Genomic DNA, 24,696 nt, shown 5'->3' with positions numbered 1-24,696 from the left:
CACCACATCATGGAGGTTCCTTGGCTATTTTACCTTGTCCAAACAGTCTCCATCTCCTTTTCACCATATCATGGAGGTTCCTTGGCCCTTTTGCCTTGTCCAAACACTCACCATCTCCTTTTCACCACATCATGGAGGTTCCTTGGCTCTTTTACCTTGTCCAAATACTCACCATCTCCTTTTTCCCACATCATGGAGGTTCCTTGGCTCTTTTGCCTTGTCCAAACACTCACCATCTCCTTTTCACCACATCATGGAGGTTCCTTGGCTCTTTTACCTTGTCCAAATACTCACCATCTCCTTTTTCCCACATCATGGAGGTTCCTTGGCCCTTTTGCCCTGTCCAAGCACTCACCATCTCCTTTTTCCCACATCATGGAGGTTCCTTGGCCCTTTTGCCTTGTCCAAATACTCACCAACTCGTTTTCCCCACATCATGGAGGTTCCTTGGCTCTTTTGCCTTGTCCAAATACTCACCATCTCCTTTTCACCACATCATGGAGGTTCCTTGGCTCTTTTACCTTGTCCAAATACTCACCATCTCCTTTTTCCCACATCATGGAGGTTCCTTGGCCCTTTTGCCTTGTCTAAATACTCACCATCTCCTTTTCCCCACATCATGGAGGTTCCTGTCCTCTATTGCCTTGTCCAAATACTCACCATCTCCTTTTCCCCACATCATGGAGGTTCCTTGGCTCTTTTGCCTTGTCCAAATACTCACCATCTCCTTTTCATCACATCATGGAGGTTCCTTGGCTCTTTTGCTTGTCCAAATACTCACCATCTCCTTTTCCCCACATCATGTAGGTTCCTTGGCCCTTTTGCCTTGTCCAAATACTCACCATCTCCTTTTCCCCACATCATGGAGGTTCCTGTCCTCTATTGCCTTGTCCAAATACTCACCATCTCCTTTTCATCACATCATGGAGGTAACTTCGCTCTTTTACCTTGTCCAAACACTCACCATCTCCTTTTCCCCACATCATGGAGGTTCCTTGGCCCTTTTGCCCTGTCCAAACACTCACCATCTCCTTTTCCCCACATCATGGAGGTTCCTTGGCCCTTTTGCCTTGTCTAAATACTCACCATCTCCTTTTCCCCACATCATGGAGGTTCCTGTCCTCTATTGCCTTGTCCAAATACTCACCATCTCCTTTTCCCCACATCATGGAGGTTCCTTGGCTCTTTTGCCTTGTCAAAATACTCACCGTCTCCTTTTCCCCACATCATGGAGGTTCCTTGGCTCTTTTGCCTTGTCCAAATACTCACCATCTCCTTTTCCCCACATCATGGAGGTTCCTTGGCTCTTTTGCCTTGTCCAAACACTCACCATCTCCTTTTCCCCACATCATGGAGGTTCCTTGGCTCTTTTACCTTTTCCAAATACTCACCATCTCCTTTTCACCACATCATGGAGGTTCCTTGGCTCTTTTACCTTGTCCAAACACTCACCATCTCCTTTTCACCACATCATGGAGGTTCCTTGGCTATTTTACCTTGTCCAAACAGTCTCCATCTCCTTTTCACCATATCATGGAGGTTCCTTGGCCCTTTTGCCTTGTCCAAACACTCACCATCTCCTTTTCACCATATCATGGAGGTTCCTTGGCCCTTTTGCCCTGTCCAAATACTCACCATCTCCTTTTCCCCACATCATGGAGGTTCCTTGGCCCTTTTGCCCTGTCCAAATACTCACCATCTCCTTTTCCCCACATCATGGAGGTTCCTTGGCCCTTTTGCCCTGAACAAATACTCACCATCTCCTTTTCATAACATCATGGAGGTTCCTTGGCCCTTTTGCCCTGTCCAAACACTCACCATCTCCTTTTCCACACATCATGGAGGTTCCTTGGCCCTTTTGCCCTGTCCAAATACTCACCATCTCCTTTTCATCACATCATGGAGGTTCCTTGGCTCTTTTGCCTTGTCCAAATACTCACCATCTCCTTTTCCCCACATCATGGAGGTTCCTTGGATCTTTTGCCTTGTCCAAATACTCACCATCTCCTTTTCACCACATCATGGAGGTTCCTTGGCCCTTTTGCCTTGTCCAAACACTCACCATCTCCTTTTCACCACATCATGGAGGTTCCTTGGCCCTTTTGCCTTGTCCAAACACACACCATCTCCTTTTCATCACATCATGGAGGTTCCTTGGCTCTTTTGCCTTGTCCAAATACTCACCATCTCCTTTTTCCCACATCATGGAGGTTCCTTGGCCCTTTTGCCTTGTCCAAATACTCACCAACTCCTTTTCCCCACATCATGGAGGTTCCTTGGCCCTTTTGCCTTGTCCAAATACTCACCATCTCCTTTTTCCCACATCATGGAGGTTCCTTGGCTCTTTTGCCTTGTCCAAATACTCACCATCTCCTTTTCCCCACATCATGGAGGTTCCTTGGCCCTTTTGCCTTGTCCAAATACTCACCATCTCCTTTTTCCCACATCATGGAGGTTCCTGTCCTCTATTGCCTTGTCCAAATACTCACCATCTCCTTTTTCCCACATCATGGAGGTTCCTTGGCCCTTTTGCCTTGTCCAAATACTCACCATCTCCTTTTCACCACATCATGGAGGTTCCTTGGCCCTTTTGCCTTGTCCAAACACTCACCATCTCCTTTTCACCACATCATGGAGGTTCCATCGCTCTTTTGCCTTGTCCAAATACTCACCATCTCCTTTTCACCACATCATGGAGGTTCCTTGGCCCTTTTGCACTGTCCAAATACTCACCATCTCCTTTTTCCCACATCATGGAGGTTCCTTGGCCCTTTTGCCCTGTCCAAACACTCACCATCTCCTTTTTCCCACATCATGGAGGTTCCTTGGCCCTTTTGCCTTGTCTAAATACTCACCATCTCCTATTCCCCACATCATGGAGGTTCCTGTCCTCTATTGCCTTGTCCAAATACTCACCATCTCCTTTTCCCCACATCATGGAGGTTCCTTGGCCCTTTTGCCTTGTCCAAACACTCACCATCTCCTTTTTCCCACATCATGGAGGTTCCTTGGCCCTTTTGCCTTGTCCAAATACTCACCATCTCCTTTTCACCACATCATGGAGGTTCCTTGGCCCTTTTGCCTTGTCCAAACACTCACCATCTCCTTTTCACCACATCATGGAGGTTCCATCGCTCTTTTGCCTTGTCCAAATACTCACCATCTCCTTTTCACCACATCATGGAGGTTCCTTGGCCCTTTTGCCTTGTCCAAACACTCACCATCTCCTTTTCACCACATCATGGAGGTTCCTTGGCCCTTTTGCCTTGTCCAAACACACACCATCTCCTTTTCATCACATCATGGAGGTTCCTTGGCTCTTTTGCCTTGTCCAAATACTCACCATCTCCTTTTTCCCACATCATGGAGGTTCCTTGGCCCTTTTGCCTTGTCCAAATACTCACCAACTCCTTTTCCCCACATCATGGAGGTTCCTTGGCCCTTTTGCCTTGTCCAAATACTCACCATCTCCTTTTTCCCACATCATGGAGGTTCCTTGGCTCTTTTGCCTTGTCCAAATACTCACCATCTCCTTTTCCCCACATCATGGAGGTTCCTTGGCCCTTTTGCCTTGTCCAAATACTCACCATCTCCTTTTTCCCACATCATGGAGGTTCCTGTCCTCTATTGCCTTGTCCAAATACTCACCATCTCCTTTTTCCCACATCATGGAGGTTCCTTGGCCCTTTTGCCTTGTCCAAATACTCACCATCTCCTTTTCACCACATCATGGAGGTTCCTTGGCCCTTTTGCCTTGTCCAAACACTCACCATCTCCTTTTCACCACATCATGGAGGTTCCATCGCTCTTTTGCCTTGTCCAAATACTCACCATCTCCTTTTCACCACATCATGGAGGTTCCTTGGCCCTTTTGCACTGTCCAAATACTCACCATCTCCTTTTTCCCACATCATGGAGGTTCCTTGGCCCTTTTGCCCTGTCCAAACACTCACCATCTCCTTTTTCCCACATCATGGAGGTTCCTTGGCCCTTTTGCCTTGTCTAAATACTCACCATCTCCTATTCCCCACATCATGGAGGTTCCTGTCCTCTATTGCCTTGTCCAAATACTCACCATCTCCTTTTCCCCACATCATGGAGGTTCCTTGGCCCTTTTGCCTTGTCCAAACACTCACCATCTCCTTTTCACCACATCATGGAGGTTCCATCGCTCTTTTGCCTTGTCCAAATACTCACCATCTCCTTTTCACCACATCATGGAGGTTCCTTGGCCCTTTTGCACTGTCCAAATACTCACCATCTCCTTTTTCCCACATCATGGAGGTTCCTTGGCCCTTTTGCCCTGTCCAAACACTCACCATCTCCTTTTTCCCACATCATGGAGGTTCCTTGGCCCTTTTGCCTTGTCTAAATACTCACCATCTCCTATTCCCCACATCATGGAGGTTCCTGTCCTCTATTGCCTTGTCCAAATACTCACCATCTCCTTTTCCCCACATCATGGAGGTTCCTTGGCTCTTTTGCCTTGTCCAAATACTCACCATCTCCTTTTCATCACATCATGGAGGTTCCTTGGCTCTTTTGCCTTGTCCAAATACTCACCATCTCCTTTTCCCCACATCATGGAGGTTCCTTGGCCCTTTTGCCTTGTCCAAATACTCACCATCTCCTTTTCCCCACATCATGGAGGTTCCTGTCCTCTATTGCCTTGTCCAAATACTCACCATCTCCTTTTCATCACATCATGGAGGTAACTTCGCTCTTTTACCTTGTCCAAACACTCACCATCTCCTTTTCCCCACATCATGGAGGTTCCTTGGCCCTTTTGCCTTGTCCAAATACTCACCATCTCCTATTTCCCACATCATGGAGGTTCCTGTCCTCTATTGCCTTGTCCAAATACGCACCATCTCCTTTTCCCCACATCATGGAGGTAACTTCGCACTTTTACCTTGTCCAAACACTCACCATCTCCTTTTCCCCACATCATGGAGGTTCCTTGGCTCTTTTGCCCTGTCCAAACACTCACCATCTCCTTTTCCCCACATCATGGAGGTTCCTTGGCCCTTTTGCCTTGTCTAAATACTCACCATCTCCTTTTTCCCACATCATGGAGGTTCCTGTCCTCTATTGCCTTGTCCAAATACTCACCATCTCCTTTTCCCCACATCATGGAGGTTCCTTGGCTCTTTTGCCTTGTCCAAATACTCACCATCTCCTTTTCCCCACATCATGGAGGTTCCTTGGCTCTTTTGCCTTGTCCAAATACTCACCATCTCCTTTTCATCACATCATGGAGGTTCCTTGGCTCTTTTGCCTTGTCCAAATACTCACCATCTCCTTTTCCCCACATCATGGAGGTTCCTTGGCCCTTTTGCCTTGTCCAAATACTCACCATCTCCTTTTCCCCACATCATGGAGGTTCCTGTCCTCTATTGCCTTGTCCAAATACTCACCATCTCCTTTTCATCACATCATGGAGGTAACTTCGCTCTTTTACCTTGTCCAAACACTCACCATCTCCTTTTCCCCACATCATGGAGGTTCCTTGGCCCTTTTGCCTTGTCCAAATACTCACCATCTCCTATTTCCCACATCATGGAGGTTCCTGTCCTCTATTGCCTTGTCCAAATACGCACCATCTCCTTTTCCCCACATCATGGAGGTAACTTCGCTCTTTTACCTTGTCCAAACACTCACCATCTCCTTTTCCCCACATCATGGAGGTTCCTTGGCCCTTTTGCCCTGTCCAAACACTCACCATCTCCTTTTCCCCACATCATGGAGGTTCCTTGGCCCTTTTGCCTTGTCTAAATACTCACCATCTCCTTTTCCCCACATCATGGAGGTTCCTGTCCTCTATTGCCTTGTCCAAATACTCACCATCTCCTTTTCCCCACATCATGGAGGTTCCTTGGCTCTTTTGCCTTGTCAAAATACTCACCGTCTCCTTTTCCCCACATCATGGAGGTTCCTTGGCTCTTTTGCCTTGTCCAAATACTCACCATCTCCTTTTCCCCACATCATGGAGGTTCCTTGGCTCTTTTGCCTTGTCCAAACACTCACCATCTCCTTTTCCCCACATCATGGAGGTTCCTTGGCTCTTTTACCTTTTCCAAATACTCACCATCTCCTTTTCACCACATCATGGAGGTTCCTTGGCTCTTTTACCTTGTCCAAACACTCACCATCTCCTTTTCACCACATCATGGAGGTTCCTTGGCTATTTTACCTTGTCCAAACAGTCTCCATCTCCTTTTCACCATATCATGGAGGTTCCTTGGCCCTTTTGCCTTGTCCAAACACTCACCATCTCCTTTTCACCATATCATGGAGGTTCCTTGGCCCTTTTGCCCTGTCCAAATACTCACCATCTCCTTTTCCCCACATCATGGAGGTTCCTTGGCCCTTTTGCCCTGTCCAAATACTCACCATCTCCTTTTCCCCACATCATGGAGGTTCCTTGGCCCTTTTGCCCTGAACAAATACTCACCATCTCCTTTTCATAACATCATGGAGGTTCCTTGGCTCTTTTACCTTGTCCAAACACTCACCATCTCCTTTTCACCACATCATGGAGGTTCCTTGGCTCTTTTACCTTGTCCAAACACTCACCATCTCCTTTTCACCACATCATGGAGGTTCCTTGGCTATTTTACCTTGTCCAAACAGTCTCCATCTCCTTTTCACCATATCATGGAGGTTCCTTGGCCCTTTTGCCTTGTCCAAACACTCACCATCTCCTTTTCACCATATCATGGAGGTTCCTTGGCCCTTTTGCCCTGTCCAAATACTTACCATCTCCTTTTCCCCACATCATGGAGGTAACTTCGCTCTTTTACCTTGTCCAAACACTCACCATCTCATTTTCCCCACATCATGGAGGTTCCTTGGCCCTTTTGCCCTGTCCAAACACTCACCATCTCCTTTTCCCCACATCATGGAGGTTCCTTGGCCCTTTTGCCTTGTCTAAATACTCACCATCTCCTTTTCCCCACATCATGGAGGTTCCTGTCCTCTATTGCCTTGTCCAAATACTCACCATCTACTTTTCCCCACATCATGGAGGTTCCTTGGCTCTTTTGCCTTGTCAAAATACTCACCGTCTCCTTTTCCCCACATCATGGAGGTTCCTTGGCTCTTTTGCCTTGTCCAAATACTCACCATCTCCTTTTCCCCACATCATGGAGGTTCCTTGGCTCTTTTGCCTTGTCCAAACACTCACCATCTCCTTTTCCCCACATCATGGAGGTTCCTTGGCTCTTTTACCTTGTCCAAATACTCACCATCTCCTTTTCACCACATCATGGAGGTTCCTTGGCTCTTTTACCTTGTCCAAACACTCACCATCTCCTTTTCACCACATCATGGAGGTTCCTTGGCTATTTTACCTTGTCCAAACAGTCTCCATCTCCTTTTCACCATATCATGGAGGTTCCTTGGCCCTTTTGCCTTGTCCAAACACTCACCATCTCCTTTTCCCCACATCATGGAGGTTCCTTGGCCCTTTTGCCTTGTCCAAACACTCACCATCTCCTTTTCACCATATCATGGAGGTTCCTTGGCTCTTTTGCCTTGTCCAAATACTCACCATCTCCTTTTCATCACATCATGGAGGTTCCTTGGCTCTTTTACCTTGTCCAAACACTCACCATCTCCTTTTCACCACATCATGGAGGTTCCTTGGCTCTTTTACCTTGTCCAAACACTCACCATCTCCTTTTCACCACATCATGGAGGTTCCTTGGCTATTTTACCTTGTCCAAACAGTCTCCATCTCCTTTTCACCATATCATGGAGGTTCCTTGGCCCTTTTGCCTTGTCCAAACACTCACCATCTCCTTTTCACCACATCATGGAGGTTCCTTGGCTCTTTTACCTTGTCCAAATACTCACCATCTCCTTTTTCCCACATCATGGAGGTTCCTTGGCTCTTTTGCCTTGTCCAAACACTCACCATCTCCTTTTCACCACATCATGGAGGTTCCTTGGCTCTTTTACCTTGTCCAAATACTCACCATCTCCTTTTTCCCACATCATGGAGGTTCCTTGGCCCTTTTGCCCTGTCCAAGCACTCACCATCTCCTTTTTCCCACATCATGGAGGTTCCTTGGCCCTTTTGCCTTGTCCAAATACTCACCAACTCGTTTTCCCCACATCATGGAGGTTCCTTGGCTCTTTTGCCTTGTCCAAATACTCACCATCTCCTTTTCACCACATCATGGAGGTTCCTTGGCTCTTTTACCTTGTCCAAATACTCACCATCTCCTTTTTCCCACATCATGGAGGTTCCTTGGCCCTTTTGCCTTGTCTAAATACTCACCATCTCCTTTTCCCCACATCATGGAGGTTCCTGTCCTCTATTGCCTTGTCCAAATACTCACCATCTCCTTTTCCCCACATCATGGAGGTTCCTTGGCTCTTTTGCCTTGTCCAAATACTCACCATCTCCTTTTCATCACATCATGGAGGTTCCTTGGCTCTTTTGCTTGTCCAAATACTCACCATCTCCTTTTCCCCACATCATGTAGGTTCCTTGGCCCTTTTGCCTTGTCCAAATACTCACCATCTCCTTTTCCCCACATCATGGAGGTTCCTGTCCTCTATTGCCTTGTCCAAATACTCACCATCTCCTTTTTCCCACATCATGGAGGTTCCTTGGCCCTTTTGCCCTGTCCAAACACTCACCATCTCCTTTTCCCCACATCATGGAGGTTCCTTGGCCCTTTTGCCTTGTCTAAATACTCACCATCTCCTTTTCCCCACATCATGGAGGTTCCTGTCCTCTATTGCCTTGTCCAAATACTCACCATCTCCTTTTCCCCACATCATGGAGGTTCCTTGGCTCTTTTGCCTTGTCAAAATACTCACCGTCTCCTTTTCCCCACATCATGGAGGTTCCTTGGCTCTTTTGCCTTGTCCAAATACTCACCATCTCCTTTTCCCCACATCATGGAGGTTCCTTGGCTCTTTTGCCTTGTCCAAACACTCACCATCTCCTTTTCCCCACATCATGGAGGTTCCTTGGCTCTTTTACCTTTTCCAAATACTCACCATCTCCTTTTCACCACATCATGGAGGTTCCTTGGCTCTTTTACCTTGTCCAAACACTCACCATCTCCTTTTCACCACATCATGGAGGTTCCTTGGCTATTTTACCTTGTCCAAACAGTCTCCATCTCCTTTTCACCATATCATGGAGGTTCCTTGGCCCTTTTGCCTTGTCCAAACACTCACCATCTCCTTTTCACCATATCATGGAGGTTCCTTGGCCCTTTTGCCCTGTCCAAATACTCACCATCTCCTTTTCCCCACATCATGGAGGTTCCTTGGCCCTTTTGCCCTGTCCAAATACTCACCATCTCCTTTTCCCCACATCATGGAGGTTCCTTGGCCCTTTTGCCCTGAACAAATACTCACCATCTCCTTTTCATAACATCATGGAGGTTCCTTGGCCCTTTTGCCCTGTCCAAACACTCACCATCTCCTTTTCCACACATCATGGAGGTTCCTTGGCCCTTTTGCCCTGTCCAAATACTCACCATCTCCTTTTCATCACATCATGGAGGTTCCTTGGCTCTTTTGCCTTGTCCAAATACTCACCATCTCCTTTTCCCCACATCATGGAGGTTCCTTGGATCTTTTGCCTTGTCCAAATACTCACCATCTCCTTTTCACCACATCATGGAGGTTCCTTGGCCCTTTTGCCTTGTCCAAACACTCACCATCTCCTTTTCACCACATCATGGAGGTTCCTTGGCCCTTTTGCCTTGTCCAAACACACACCATCTCCTTTTCATCACATCATGGAGGTTCCTTGGCTCTTTTGCCTTGTCCAAATACTCACCATCTCCTTTTTCCCACATCATGGAGGTTCCTTGGCCCTTTTGCCTTGTCCAAATACTCACCAACTCCTTTTCCCCACATCATGGAGGTTCCTTGGCCCTTTTGCCTTGTCCAAATACTCACCATCTCCTTTTTCCCACATCATGGAGGTTCCTTGGCTCTTTTGCCTTGTCCAAATACTCACCATCTCCTTTTCCCCACATCATGGAGGTTCCTTGGCCCTTTTGCCTTGTCCAAATACTCACCATCTCCTTTTTCCCACATCATGGAGGTTCCTGTCCTCTATTGCCTTGTCCAAATACTCACCATCTCCTTTTTCCCACATCATGGAGGTTCCTTGGCCCTTTTGCCCTATCCAAATACTCACCATCTCCTTTTTCCCACATCATGGAGGTTCCTTGGCCCTTTTGCCCTGTCCAAACACTCACCATCTCCTTTTCCCCACATCTTGGAGGTTCCTTGGCCCTTTTGCCCTGTCCAAATACTCACCATCTCCTTTTCATCACATCATGGAGGTTCCTTGGCTCTTTTGCCTTGTCCAAATACTCACCATCTCCTTTTCATCACATCATGGAGGTTCCTTGGCCCTTTTGCCTTGTCGAAATACTCACCATCTCCTTTTTCCCACATCATGGAGGTTCCATCGCTCTTTTACCTTGTCCAAACACTCACCATCTCCTTTTCACCACATCATGGAGGTTCCTTGGCCCTTTTGCCTTGTCCAAACACTCACCATCTCCTTTTCACCACATCATGGAGGTTCCTTGGCCCTTTTGCCTTGTCCAAACACTCACCATCTCCTTTTCATCACATCATGGAGGTTCCTTGGCCCTTTTGCCTTGTCCAAATACTCACCATCTCCTTTTTCCCACATCATGGAGGTTCCTTGGCCCTTTTGCCTTGTCCAAATACTCACCAACTCCTTTTCCCCACATCATGGAGGTTCCTTGGCCCTTTTGCCTTGTCCAAATACTCACCATCTCCTTTTCACCACATCATGGAGGTTCCTTGGCCCTTTTGCCTTGTCCAAACACTCACCATCTCCTTTTCATCACATCATGGAGGTTCCTTGGCCCTTTTGCCTTGTCCAAATACTCACCATCTCCTTTTTCCCACATCATGGAGGTTCCTTGGCTCTTTTGCCTTGTCCAAACACTCACCATCTCCTTTTCACCACATCATGGAGGTTCCTTGGCCCTTTTGCCTTGTCCAAACACTCACCATCTCCTTTTCATCACATCATGGAGGTTCCTTGGCCCTTTTGCCTTGTCCAAATACTCACCATCTCCTTTTTCCCACATCATGGAGGTTCCTTGGCCCTTTTGCCTTGTCCAAACACTCACCATCTCCTTTTCACCACATCATGGAGGTTCCTTGGCCCTTTTGCCTTGTCCAAACACTCACCATCTCCTTTTCATCACATCATGGAGGTTCCTTGGCCCTTTTGCCTTGTCCAAATACTCACCAACTCCTTTTCCCCACATCATGGAGGTTCCTTGGCTCTTTTGCCTTGTCCAAACACTCACCATCTCCTTTTCACCACATCATGGAGGTTCCTTGGCCCTTTTGCCTTGTCCAAACACTCACCATCTCCTTTTCATCACATCATGGAGGTTCCTTGGCCCTTTTGCCTTGTCCAAATACTCACCATCTCCTTTTTCCCACATCATGGAGGTTCCTTGGCCCTTTTGCCTTGTCCAAATACTCACCAACTCCTTTTCCCCACATCATGGAGGTTCCTTGGCTCTTTTGCCTTGTCCAAATACTCACCATCTCCTTTTCCCCACATCATGGAGGTTCCTTGGCCCTTTTGCCTTGTCCAAATACTCACCATCTCTTTTTCATCACATCATGGAGGTTCCTTGGCACTTTTGCCTTGTCCAAATACTCACCATCTCCTTTTCACCACATCATGGAGGTTCCTTGGCCCTTTTGCCTTGTCCAAACACTCACCATCTCCTTTTCCCCACATCATGGAGGTTCCTGTCCTCTATTGCCTTGTCCAAATACTCACCATCTCCTTTTTCCCACATCATGGAGGTTCCTTGGCTCTTTTGCCTTGTCCAAACACTCAACATCTCCTATTTCCCACATCATGGAGGTTCCTGTCCTCTATTGCCTTGTCCAAATACTCACCATCTCCTTTTCCCCACATCATGGAGGTTCCTTGGCTCTTTTGCCTTGTCAAAATACTCACCGTCTCCTTTTCCCCACATCATGGAGGTTCCTTGGCTCTTTTGCCTTGTCCAAATACTCACCATCTCCTTTTCCCCACATCATGGAGGTTCCTTGGCTCTTTTGCCTTGTCCAAACACTCACCATCTCCTTTTCCCCACATCATGGAGGTTCCTTGGCTCTTTTACCTTGTCCAAATACTCACCATCTCCTTTTCACCACATCATGGAGGTTCCTTGGCTCTTTTACCTTGTCCAAACACTCACCATCTCCTTTTCACCACATCATGGAGGTTCCTTGGCTATTTTACCTTGTCCAAACAGTCTCCATCTCCTTTTCACCATATCATGGAGGTTCCTTGGCCCTTTTGCCTTGTCCAAACACTCACCATCTCCTTTTCCCCACATCATGGAGGTTCCTTGGCCCTTTTGCCTTGTCCAAACACTCACCATCTCCTTTTCACCATATCATGGAGGTTCCTTGGCTCTTTTGCCTTGTCCAAATACTCACCATCTCCTTTTCATCACATCATGGAGGTTCCTTGGCTCTTTTACCTTGTCCAAACACTCACCATCTCCTTTTCACCACATCATGGAGGTTCCTTGGCTCTTTTACCTTGTCCAAACACTCACCATCTCCTTTTCACCACATCATGGAGGTTCCTTGGCTATTTTACCTTGTCCAAACAGTCTCCATCTCCTTTTCACCATATCATGGAGGTTCCTTGGCCCTTTTGCCTTGTCCAAACACTCACCATCTCATTTTCACCACATCATGGAGGTTCCTTGGCTCTTTTGCCTTGTCCAAATACTCACCATCTCCTTTTTCCCACATCATGGAGGTTCCTTGGCTCTTTTGCCTTGTCCAAACACTCACCATCTCCTTTTCACCACATCATGGAGGTTCCTTGGCTCTTTTACCTTGTCCAAATACTCACCATCTCCTTTTTCCCACATCATGGAGGTTCCTTGGCCCTTTTGCCCTGTCCAAGCACTCACCATCTCCTTTTTCCCACATCATGGAGGTTCCTTGGCCCTTTTGCCTTGTCCAAATACTCACCAACTCATTTTCCCCACATCATGGAGGTTCCTTGGCTCTTTTGCCTTGTCCAAATACTCACCATCTCCTTTTCACCACATCATGGAGGTTCCTTGGCTCTTTTACCTTGTCCAAATACTCACCATCTCCTTTTTCCCACATCATGGAGGTTCCTTGGCCCTTTTGCCTTGTCTAAATACTCACCATCTCCTTTTCCCCACATCATGGAGGTTCCTGTCCTCTATTGCCTTGTCCAAATACTCACCATCTCCTTTTCCCCACATCATGGAGGTTCCTTGGCTCTTTTGCCTTGTCCAAATACTCACCATCTCCTTTTCATCACATCATGGAGGTTCCTTGGCTCTTTTGCTTGTCCAAATACTCACCATCTCCTTTTCCCCACATCATGTAGGTTCCTTGGCCCTTTTGCCTTGTCCAAATACTCACCATCTCCTTTTCCCCACATCATGGAGGTTCCTGTCCTCTACTGCCTTGTCCAAATACTCACCATCTCCTTTTCATCACATCATGGAGGTAACTTCGCTCTTTTACCTTGTCCAAACACTCACCATCTCCTTTTCCCCACATCATGGAGGTTCCTTGGCCCTTTTGCCCTGTCCAAACACTCACCATCTCCTTTTCCCCACATCATGGAGGTTCCTTGGCCCTTTTGCCTTGTCTAAATACTCACCATCTCCTTTTCCCCACATCATGGAGGTTCCTGTCCTCTATTGCCTTGTCCAAATACTCACCATCTCCTTTTCCCCACATCATGGAGGTTCCTTGGCTATTTTACCTTGTCCAAACAGTCTCCATCTCCTTTTCACCATATCATGGAGGTTCCTTGGCCCTTTTGCCCTGTCCAAACACTCACCATCTCCTTTTCCACACATCATGGAGGTTCCTTGGCCCTTTTGCCCTGTCCAAATACTCACCATCTCCTTTTCATCACATCATGGAGGTTCCTTGGCTCTTTTGCCTTGTCCAAATACTCACCATCTCCTTTTCCCCACATCATGGAGGTTCCTTGGATCTTTTGCCTTGTCCAAATACTCACCATCTCCTTTTCACCACATCATGGAGGTTCCTTGGCCCTTTTGCCTTGTCCAAACACTCACCATCTCCTTTTCACCACATCATGGAGGTTCCTTGGCCCTTTTGCCTTGTCCAAACACACACCATCTCCTTTTCATCACATCATGGAGGTTCCTTGGCTCTTTTGCCTTGTCCAAATACTCACCATCTCCTTTTTCCCACATCATGGAGGTTCCTTGGCCCTTTTGCCTTGTCCAAATACTCACCAACTCCTTTTCCCCACATCATGGAGGTTCCTTGGCCCTTTTGCCTTGTCCAAATACTCACCATCTCCTTTTTCCCACATCATGGAGGTTCCTTGGCTCTTTTGCCTTGTCCAAATACTCACCATCTCCTTTTTCCCACATCATGGAGGTTCCTGTCCTCTATTGCCTTGTCCAAATACTCACCATCTCCTTTTTCCCACATCATGGAGGTTCCTTGGCCCTTTTGCCCTATCCAAATACTCACCATCTCCTTTTTCCCACATCATGGAGGTTCCTTGGCCCTTTTGCCCTGTCCAAACACTCACCATCTCCTTTTCCCCACATCTTGGAGGTTCCTTGGCCCTTTTGCCCTGTCCAAATACTCACCATCTCCTTTTCATCACATCATGGAGGTTCCTTGGCTCTTTTGCCTTGTCCAAATACTCACCATCTCCTTTTCATCACATCATGGAGGTTCCTTGGCCCTTTTGCCTTGTCGAAATACTCACCATCTCCTTTTTCCCACATCATGGAGGTTCCATCGCTCTTTTACCTTGTCCAAACACTCACCATCTCCTTTTCACCACATCATGGAGGTTCCTTGGCCCTTTTGCCTTGTCCAAACACTCACCATCTCCTTTTCACCACATCATGGAGGTTCCTTGGCCCTTTTGCCTTGTCCAAACACTCACCATCTCCTTTTCATCACATCATGGAGGTTCCTTGGCCCTTTTGCCTTGTCCAAATACTCACCATCTCCTTTTTCCCACATCATGGAGGTTCCTTGGCCCTTTTGCCTTGTCCAAATACTCACCAACTCCTTTTCCCCACATCATGGAGGTTCCTTGGCCCTTTTGCCTTGTCCAAATACTCACCATCTCCTTTTTCCCACATCATGGAGGTTCCTTGGCTCTTTTGCCTTGTCCAAATACTCACCATCTCCTTTTCCCCACATCATGGAGGTTCCTTGGCCCTTTTGCCTTGTCCAAATACTCACCATCTCCTTTTCCCCACATCATGGAGGTTCCTGTCCTCTATTGCCTTGTCCAAATACTCACCATCTCCTTTTTCCCACATCATGGAGGTTCCTTGGCTCTTTTGCCTTGTCCAAACACTCAACATCTCCTATTTCCCACATCATGGAGGTTCCTTGGCTCTTTTGCCTTGTCCAAATACGCACCATCTCCTTTTCCCCACATCATGGAGGTAACTTCGCTCTTTTACCTTGTCCAAACACTCACCATCTCCTTTTCCCCACATCATGGAGGTTCCTTGGCTCTTTTGCCTTGTCCAAACACTCACCATCTCCTTTTTCCCACATCATGGAGGTTCCTTGGCCCTTTTGCCCTGTCCAAACACTCACCATCTCCTTTTCCCCACATCATGGAGGTTCCTTGGCCCTTTTGCCCTGTCCAAACACTCACCATCTCCTTTTCCCCACATCATGGAGGTTCCTTGGCTCTTTTGCCTTGTCCAAACACTCACCATCTCCTTTTCCCCACATCATGGAGGTTCCTTGGCTCTTTTGCCTTGTCCAAACACTCACCATCTCCTTTTCCCCACATCATGGAGGTTCCTTGGCTCTTTTGCCTTGTCCAAACACTCACCATCTCCTTTTCCCCACATCATGGAGGTTCCTTGGCTCTTTTGCCTTGTCCAAACACTCACCATCTCCTTTTCCCCACATCATGGAGGTTCCTTGGATCTTTTGCCTTGTCCAAACACTCACCATCTCCTTTTCCCCACATCATGGAGGTTCCTTGGCTCTTTTGCCTTGTCCAAACACTCACCATCTCCTTTTCCCCACATCATGGAGGTTCCTTGGCTCTTTTGCCTTGTCCAAACACTCACCATCTCCTTTTCCCCACATCATGGAGGTTCCTTGGCCCTTTTGCCTTGTCCAAACACTCACCATCTCCTTTTCACCATATCATGGAGGTTCCTTGGCCCTTTTGCCCTGTCCAAATACTCACCATCTCCTTTTCCCCACATCATGGAGGTTCCTTGGCCCTTTTGCCCTGTCCAAATACTCACCATCTCCTTTTCATAACATCATGGAGGTTCCTTGGCCCTTTTGCCCTGTCCAAATACTCACCATCTCCTTTTTCCCACATCATGGAGGTTCCTTGGCCCTTTTGCCCTATCCAAATACTCACCATCTCCTTTTTCCCACATCATGGAGGTTCCTTGGCCCTTTTGCCTTGTCCAAATACTCACCATCTCCTTTTTCCCACATCATGGAGGTTCCTTGGCTCTTTTGCCTTGTCCAAATACTCACCATCTCCTTTTCCCCACATCATGGAGGTTCCTTGGCCCTTTTGCCTTGTCCAAATACTCACCATCTCCTTTTCCCCACATCATGGAGGTTCCTGTCCTCTATTGCCTTGTCCAAATACTCACCATCTCCTTTTTCCCACATCATGGAGGTTCCTTGGCTCTTTTGCCTTGTCCAAACACTCACCATCTCCTATTTCCCACATCATGGAGGTTCCTGTCCTCTATTGCCTTGTCCAAATACGCACCATCTCCTTTTCCCCACATCATGGAGGTAACTTCGCTCTTTTACCTTGTCCAAACACTCACCATCTCCTTTTCCCCACATCATGGAGGTTCCTTGGCTCTTTTGCCTTGTCCAAACACTCACCATCTCCTTTTTCCCACATCATGGAGGTTCCTTGGCCCTTTTGCCCTGTCCAAACACTCACCATCTCCTTTTCCCCACATCATGGAGGTTCCTTGGCCCTTTTGCCCTGTCCAAACACTCACCATCTCCTTTTCCCCACATCATGGAGGTTCCTTGGCTCTTTTGCCTTGTCCAAACACTCACCATCTCCTTTTCCCCACATCATGGAGGTTCCTTGGCTCTTTTGCCTTGTCCAAACACTCACCATCTCCTTTTCCCCACATCATGGAGGTTCCTTGGCTCTTTTGCCTTGTCCAAACACTCACCATCTCCTTTTCCCCACATCATGGAGGTTCCTTGGCTCTTTTGCCTTGTCCAAACACTCACCATCTCCTTTTCCCCACATCATGGAGGTTCCTTGGCTCTTTTGCCTTGTCCAAACACTCACCATCTCCTTTTCCCCACATCATGGAGGTTCCTTGGCTCTTTTGCCTTGTCCAAACACTCACCATCTCCTTTTCCCCACATCATGGAGGTTCCTTGGCTCTTTTGCCTTGTCCAAACACTCACCATCTCCTTTTCCCCACATCATGGAGGTTCCTTGGCCCTTTTGCCTTGTCCAAACACTCACCATCTCCTTTTCACCATATCATGGAGGTTCCTTGGCCCTTTTGCCCTGTCCAAATACTCACCATCTCCTTTTCCCCACATCATGGAGGTTCCTTGGCCCTTTTGCCCTGTCCAAATACTCACCATCTCCTTTTCATAACATCATGGAGGTTCCTTGGCCCTTTTGCCCTGTCCAAATACTCACCATCTCCTTTTTCCCACATCATGGAGGTTCCTTGGCCCTTTTGCCCTATCCAAATACTCACCATCTCCTTTTTCCCACATCATGGAGGTTCCTTGGCCCTTTTGCCCTGTCCAAACACTCACCATCTCCTTTTCCCCACATCATGGAGGTTCCTTGGCCCTTTTGCCCTGTCCAAATACTCACCATCTCCTTTTCATCACATCATGGAGGTTCCCTGGCTCTTTTGCCTTGTCCAAATACTCACCATCTCCTTTTCCCCACATCATGGAGGTTCCTTGGATCTTTTGCCTTGTCCAAATACTCACCATCTCCTTTTCATCACATCATGGAGGTTCCTTGGCCCTTTTGCCTTGTCGAAATACTCACCATCTCCTTTTTCCCACATCATGGAGGTTCCATCGCTCTTTTACCTTGTCCAAACACTCACCATCTCCTTTTCACCACATCATGGAGGTTCCTTGGCCCTTTTGCCTTGTCCAAACACTCACCATCTCCTTTTCATCACATCATGGAGGTTCCTTGGCTCTTTTGCCTTGTCGAAATACTCACCATCTCCTTTTTCCCACATCATGGAGGTTCCTTGGCCCTTTTGCCTTGTCCAAACACTCACCATCTCCTTTTCCCCACATCATGGAGGTTCCTTGGCTCTTTTGCCTTGTCCAAACACTCACCATCTCCTTTTCCCCACATCATGGAGGTTCCTTGGCTCTTTTGCCTTGTCCAAATACTCACCATCTTCTTTTCCCCACATCATGGAGGTTCCTTGGCCCTTTTGCCCTGTCCAAATACTCACCATCTCCTTTTCATAACATCATGGAGGTTCCTTGGCCCTTTTGCCCTGTCCAAATACTCACCATCTCCTTTTTCCCACATCATGGAGGTTCCTTGGCCCTTTTGCCCTATCCAAATACTCACCATCTCCTTTTTCCCACATCATGGAGGTTCCTTGGCCCTTTTGCCCTGTCCAAACACTCACCATCTCCTTTTCCCCACATCATGGAGGTTCCTTGGCCCTTTTGCCCTGTCCAAATACTCACCATCTCCTTTTCATCACATCATGGAGGTTCCTTGGCTCTTTTGCCTTGTCCAAATACTCACCATCTCCTTTTCCCCACATCATGGAGGTTCCTTGGATCTTTTGCCTTGTCCAAATACTCACCATCTCCTTTTCATCACATCATGGAGGTTCCTTGGCCCTTTTGCCTTGTCGAAATACTCACCATCTCCTTTTTCCCACATCATGGAGGTTCCATCGCTCTTTAACCTTGTCCAAACACTCACCATCTCCTTTTTCCCACATCATGGAGGTTCCTTGGCCCTTTTGCCTTGTCCAAACACTCACCATCTCCTTTTCATCACATCATGGAGGTTCCTTGGCTCTTTTGCCTTGTCCAAATACTCACCATCTCCTTTTCATCACATCATGGAGGTTCCTTGGCTCTTTTGCCTTGTCCAAATACTCACCATCTCCTTTTTCCCACATCATGGAGGTTCCTTGGCCCTTTTGCCTTGTCCAAACACTCACCATCTCCTTTTCCCCACATCATGGAGGTTCCTTGGCTCTTTTGCCTTGTCCAAACACTCACCATCTCCTTTTCCCCACATCATGGAGGTTCCTTGGCTCTTTTGCCTTGTCCAAATACTCACCATCTTCTTTTCCCCACATCATGGAGGTTCCTTGGCTCTTTTGCCTTGTCCAAATACTCACCATCTCCTTTTCCCCACATCATGGAGGTTCCTTGGCTCTTTTGCCTTGTCCAAACACTCACCATCTCCTTTTCCCCACATCATGGAGGTTCCTTGGCTCTTTTGCCTTGTCCAAACACTCACCATCTCCTTTTCCCCACATCATGGAGGTTCCTTGGCTCTTTTGCCTTGTCCAAACACTCACCATCTCCTTTTCCCCACATCATGGAGGTTCCTTGGCTCTTTTGCCTTGTCCAAACACTCACCATCTCCTTTTCATCACATCATGGAGGTTCCTTGGCCCTTTTGCCTTGTCCAAATACTCACCATCTCCTTTTTCCCACATCATGGAGGTTCCTTGGCCCTTTTGCCTTGTCCAAATACTCACCAACTCCTTTTCCCCACATCATGGAGGTTCCTTGGCCCTTTTGCCTTGTCCAAATACTCACCATCTCCTTTTTCCCACATCATGGAGGTTCCTTGGCTCTTTTGCCTTGTCCAAATACTCACCATCTCCTTTTCCCCACATCATGGAGGTTCCTTGGCCCTTTTGCCTTGTCCAAATACTCACCATCTCCTTTTCCCCACATCATGGAGGTTCCTGTCCTCTATTGCCTTGTCCAAATACTCACCATCTCCTTTTTCCCACATGATGGAGGTTCCTTGGCTCTTTTGCCTTGTCCAAACACTCACCATCTCCTATTTCCCACATCATGGAGGTTCCTGTCCTCTATTGCCTTGTCCAAATACGCACCATCTCCTTTTCCCCACATCATGGAGGTTCCTTGGCTCTTTTGCCTTGTCCAAACACTCACCATCTCCTTTTCATCACATCATGGAGGTTCCTTGGCCCTTTTGCCTTGTCCAAATACTCACCATCTCCTTTTTCCCACATCATGGAGGTTCCTTGGCCCTTTTGCCTTGTCCAAATACTCACCAACTCCTTTTCCCCACATCATGGAGGTTCCTTGGCCCTTTTGCCTTGTCCAAATACTCACCATCTCCTTTTTCCCACATCATGGAGGTTCCTTGGCTCTTTTGCCTTGTCCAAATACTCACCATCTCCTTTTCCCCACATCATGGAGGTTCCTTGGCCCTTTTGCCTTGTCCAAATACTCACCATCTCCTTTTCCCCACATCATGGAGGTTCCTGTCCTCTATTGCCTTGTCCAAATACTCACCATCTCCTTTTTCCCACATGATGGAGGTTCCTTGGCTCTTTTGCCTTGTCCAAACACTCACCATCTCCTATTTCCCACATCATGGAGGTTCCTGTCCTCTATTGCCTTGTCCAAATACGCACCATCTCCTTTTCCCCACATCATGGAGGTAACTTCGCTCTTTTACCTTGTCCAAACACTCACCATCTCCTTTTCCCCACATCATGGAGGTTCCTTGGCTCTTTTACCTTGTCCAAACACTCACCATCTCCTTTTTCCCACATCATGGAGGTTCCTTGGCCCTTTTGCCCTGTCCAAACACTCACCATCTCCTTTTCCCCACATCATGGAGGTTCCTTGGCCCTTTTGCCCTGTCCAAACACTCACCATCTCCTTTTCCCCACATCATGGAGGTTCCTTGGCTCTTTTGCCTTGTCCAAACACTCACCATCTCCTTTTCCCCACATCATGGAGGTTCCTTGGCTCTTTTGCCTTGTCCAAACACTCACCATCTCCTTTTCCCCACATCATGGAGGTTCCTTGGCTCTTTTGCCTTGTCCAAACACTCACCATCTCCTTTTCCCCACATCATGGAGGTTCCTTGGCTCTTTTGCCTTGTCCAAACACTCACCATCTCCTTTTCCCCACATCATGGAGGTTCCTTGGCTCTTTTGCCTTGTCCAAACACTCACCATCTCCTTTTCCCCACATCATGGAGGTTCCTTGGCTCTTTTGCCTTGTCCAAACACTCACCATCTCCTTTTCCCCACATCATGGAGGTTCCTTGGCTCTTTTGCCTTGTCCAAACACTCACCATCTCCTTTTCCCCACATCATGGAGGTTCCTTGGCCCTTTTGCCTTGTCCAAACACTCACCATCTCCTTTTCACCATATCATGGAGGTTCCTTGGCCCTTTTGCCCTGTCCAAATACTCACCATCTCCTTTTCCCCACATCATGGAGGTTCCTTGGCCCTTTTGCCCTGTCCAAATACTCACCATCTCCTTTTCATAACATCATGGAGGTTCCTTGGCCCTTTTGCCCTGTCCAAATACTCACCATCTCCTTTTTCCCACATCATGGAGGTTCCTTGGCCCTTTTGCCCTATCCAAATACTCACCATCTCCTTTTTCCCACATCATGGAGGTTCCTTGGCCCTTTTGCCCTGTCCAAACACTCACCATCTCCTTTTCCCCACATCATGGAGGTTCCTTGGCCCTTTTGCCCTGTCCAAATACTCACCATCTCCTTTTCATCACATCATGGAGGTTCCCTGGCTCTTTTGCCTTGTCCAAATACTCACCATCTCCTTTTCCCCACATCATGGAGGTTCCTTGGATCTTTTGCCTTGTCCAAATACTCACCATCTCCTTTTCATCACATCATGGAGGTTCCTTGGCCCTTTTGCCTTGTCGAAATACTCACCATCTCCTTTTTCCCACATCATGGAGGTTCCATCGCTCTTTTGCCTTGTCCAAACACTCACCATCTCCTTTTCACCACATCATGGAGGTTCCTTGGCCCTTTTGCCTTGTCCAAACACTCACCATCTCCTTTTCATCACATCATGGAGGTTCCTTGGCTCTTTTGCCTTGTCGAAATACTCACCATCTCCTTTTTCCCACATCATGGAGGTTCCTTGGCCCTTTTGCCTTGTCCAAACACTCACCATCTCCTTTTCCCCACATCATGGAGGTTCCTTGGCTCTTTTGCCTTGTCCAAACACTCACCATCTCCTTTTCCCCACATCATGGAGGTTCCTTGGCTCTTTTGCCTTGTCCAAATACTCACCATCTTCTTTTCCCCACATCATGGAGGTTCCTTGGCTCTTTTGCCTTGTCCAAATACTCACCATCTCCTTTTCCCCACATCATGGAGGTTCCTTGGCTCTTTTGCCTTGTCCAAACACTCACCATCTCCTTTCCCCACATCATGGAGGTTCCTTGGCTCTTTTGCCTTGTCCAAACACTCACCATCTCCTTTTCCCCACATCATGGAGGTTCCTTGGCTCTTTTGCCTTGTCCAAACACTCACCATCTCCTTTTCCCCACATCATGGAGGTTCCTTGGCTCTTTTGCCTTGTCCAAACACTCACCATCTCCTTTTCCCCACATCATGGAGGTTCCTTGGCTCTTTTGCCTTGTCCAAACACTCACCATCTCCTTTTCCCCACATCATGGAGGTTCCTTGGCTCTTTTGCCTTGTCCAAACACTCACCATCTCCTTTTCCCCACATCATGGAGGTTCCTTGGCCCGTTTGCCTTGTCCAAACACTCACCATCTCCTTTTCACCATATCATGGAGGTTCCTTGGCCCTTTTGCCCTGTCCAAATACTCACCATCTCCTTTTCCCCACATCATGGAGGTTCCTTGGCCCTTTTGCCCTGTCCAAATACTCACCATCTCCTTTTCCCCACATCATGGAGGTTCCTTGGCCTTTTTGCCCTGTCCAAATACTCACCATCTCCTTTTCATAACATCATGGAGGTTCCTTGGCCCTTTTGCCCTGTCCAAATACTCACCATCTCCTTTTTCCCACATCATGGAGGTTCCTTGGCCCTTTTGCCCTATCCAAATACTCACCATCTCCTTTTTCCCACATCATGGAGGTTCCTTGGCCCTTTTGCCCTGTCCAAACACTCACCATCTCCTTTTCCCCACATCATGGAGGTTCCTTGGCCCTTTTGCCCTGTCCAAATACTCACCATCTCCTTTTCATCACATCATGGAGGTTCCCTGGCTCTTTTGCCTTGTCCAAATACTCACCATCTCCTTTTCCCCACATCATGGAGGTTCCTTGGATCTTTTGCCTTGTCCAAATACTCACCATCTCCTTTTCATCACATCATGGAGGTTCCTTGGCCCTTTTGCCTTGTCGAAATACTCACCATCTCCTTTTTCCCACATCATGGAGGTTCCTTGGCCCTTTTGCCTTGTCCAAATACTCACCATCTCCTTTTCACCACATCATGGAGGTTCCTTGGCCCTTTTGCCTTGTCCAAACACTCGCCATCTCCTTTTCCCCACATCATGGAGGTTCCTTGGCTCTTTTGCCTTGTCCTAATACTCACCATCTCCTTTTCACCACATCATGGAGGTTCCTTGGCTCTTTTGCCTTGTCCAAATACTCACCATCTCCTTTTTCCCACATCATGGAGGTTCCTTGGCCCTTTTGCCTTGTCCAAATACTCACCAACTCCTTTTCCCCACATCATGGAGGTTCCTTGGCTCTTTTGCCTTGTCCTAATACTCACCATCTCCTTTTCACCACATCATGGAGGTTCCTTGGCTCTTTTACCTTGTCCAAATACTCACCATCTCCTTTTTCCCACATCATGGAGGTTCCTTGGCCCTTTTGCCCTGTCCAAATACTCACCATCTCCTTTTCCCCACATCATGGAGGTTCCTTGGCTCTTTTGCCTTGTCCAAACACTCACCATCTCCTATTTCCCACATCATGGAGGTTCCTTGGCTCTTTTGCCTTGTCCAAATACTCACCATCTCCTTTTCCCCACATCATGGTGGTTCCTTGGCCCTTTTGCCTTGTCCAAATACTCACCATCTCCTTTTCCCCACATCATGGAGGTTCCTTGGCCCTTTTGCCTTGTCCAAATACTCACCATCTCCTTTTCCCCACATCATGGAGGTTCCTTGGCCCTTTTGCCTTGTCCAAATACTCACCATCTCCTTTTCCCCACATCATGGAGGTTCCTGTCCTCTATTGCCTTGTCCAAATACTCACCATCTCCTTTTCCCCACATCATGGAGGTTCCTTGGCTCTTTTGCCTTGTCCAAATACTCACCATCTCCTTTTCATCACATCATGGAGGTTCCTTGGCTCTTTTGCCTTGTCCAAATACTCACCATCTCCTTTTTCCCACATCATGGAGGTTCCTTGGCTCTTTTGCCTTGTCCAAACACTCACCATCTCCTATTTCCCACATCATGGAGGTTCCTGTCCTCTATTGCCTTGTCCAAATACGGACCATCTCCTTTTCCCCACATCATGGAGGTAACTTCGCTCTTTTACCTTGTCCAAACACTCACCATCTCCTTTTCCCCACATCATGGAGGTTCCTTGGCGCTTTTACCTTGTCCAAACACTCACCATCTC

This window comes from Natrix helvetica (genome assembly GCF_964273705.1).
Source record: "Natrix helvetica genome assembly, chromosome: 16".
NCBI lineage: Eukaryota > Metazoa > Chordata > Lepidosauria > Squamata > Natricidae > Natrix > Natrix helvetica.
This window is presented reverse-complemented; position numbering follows the sequence as displayed.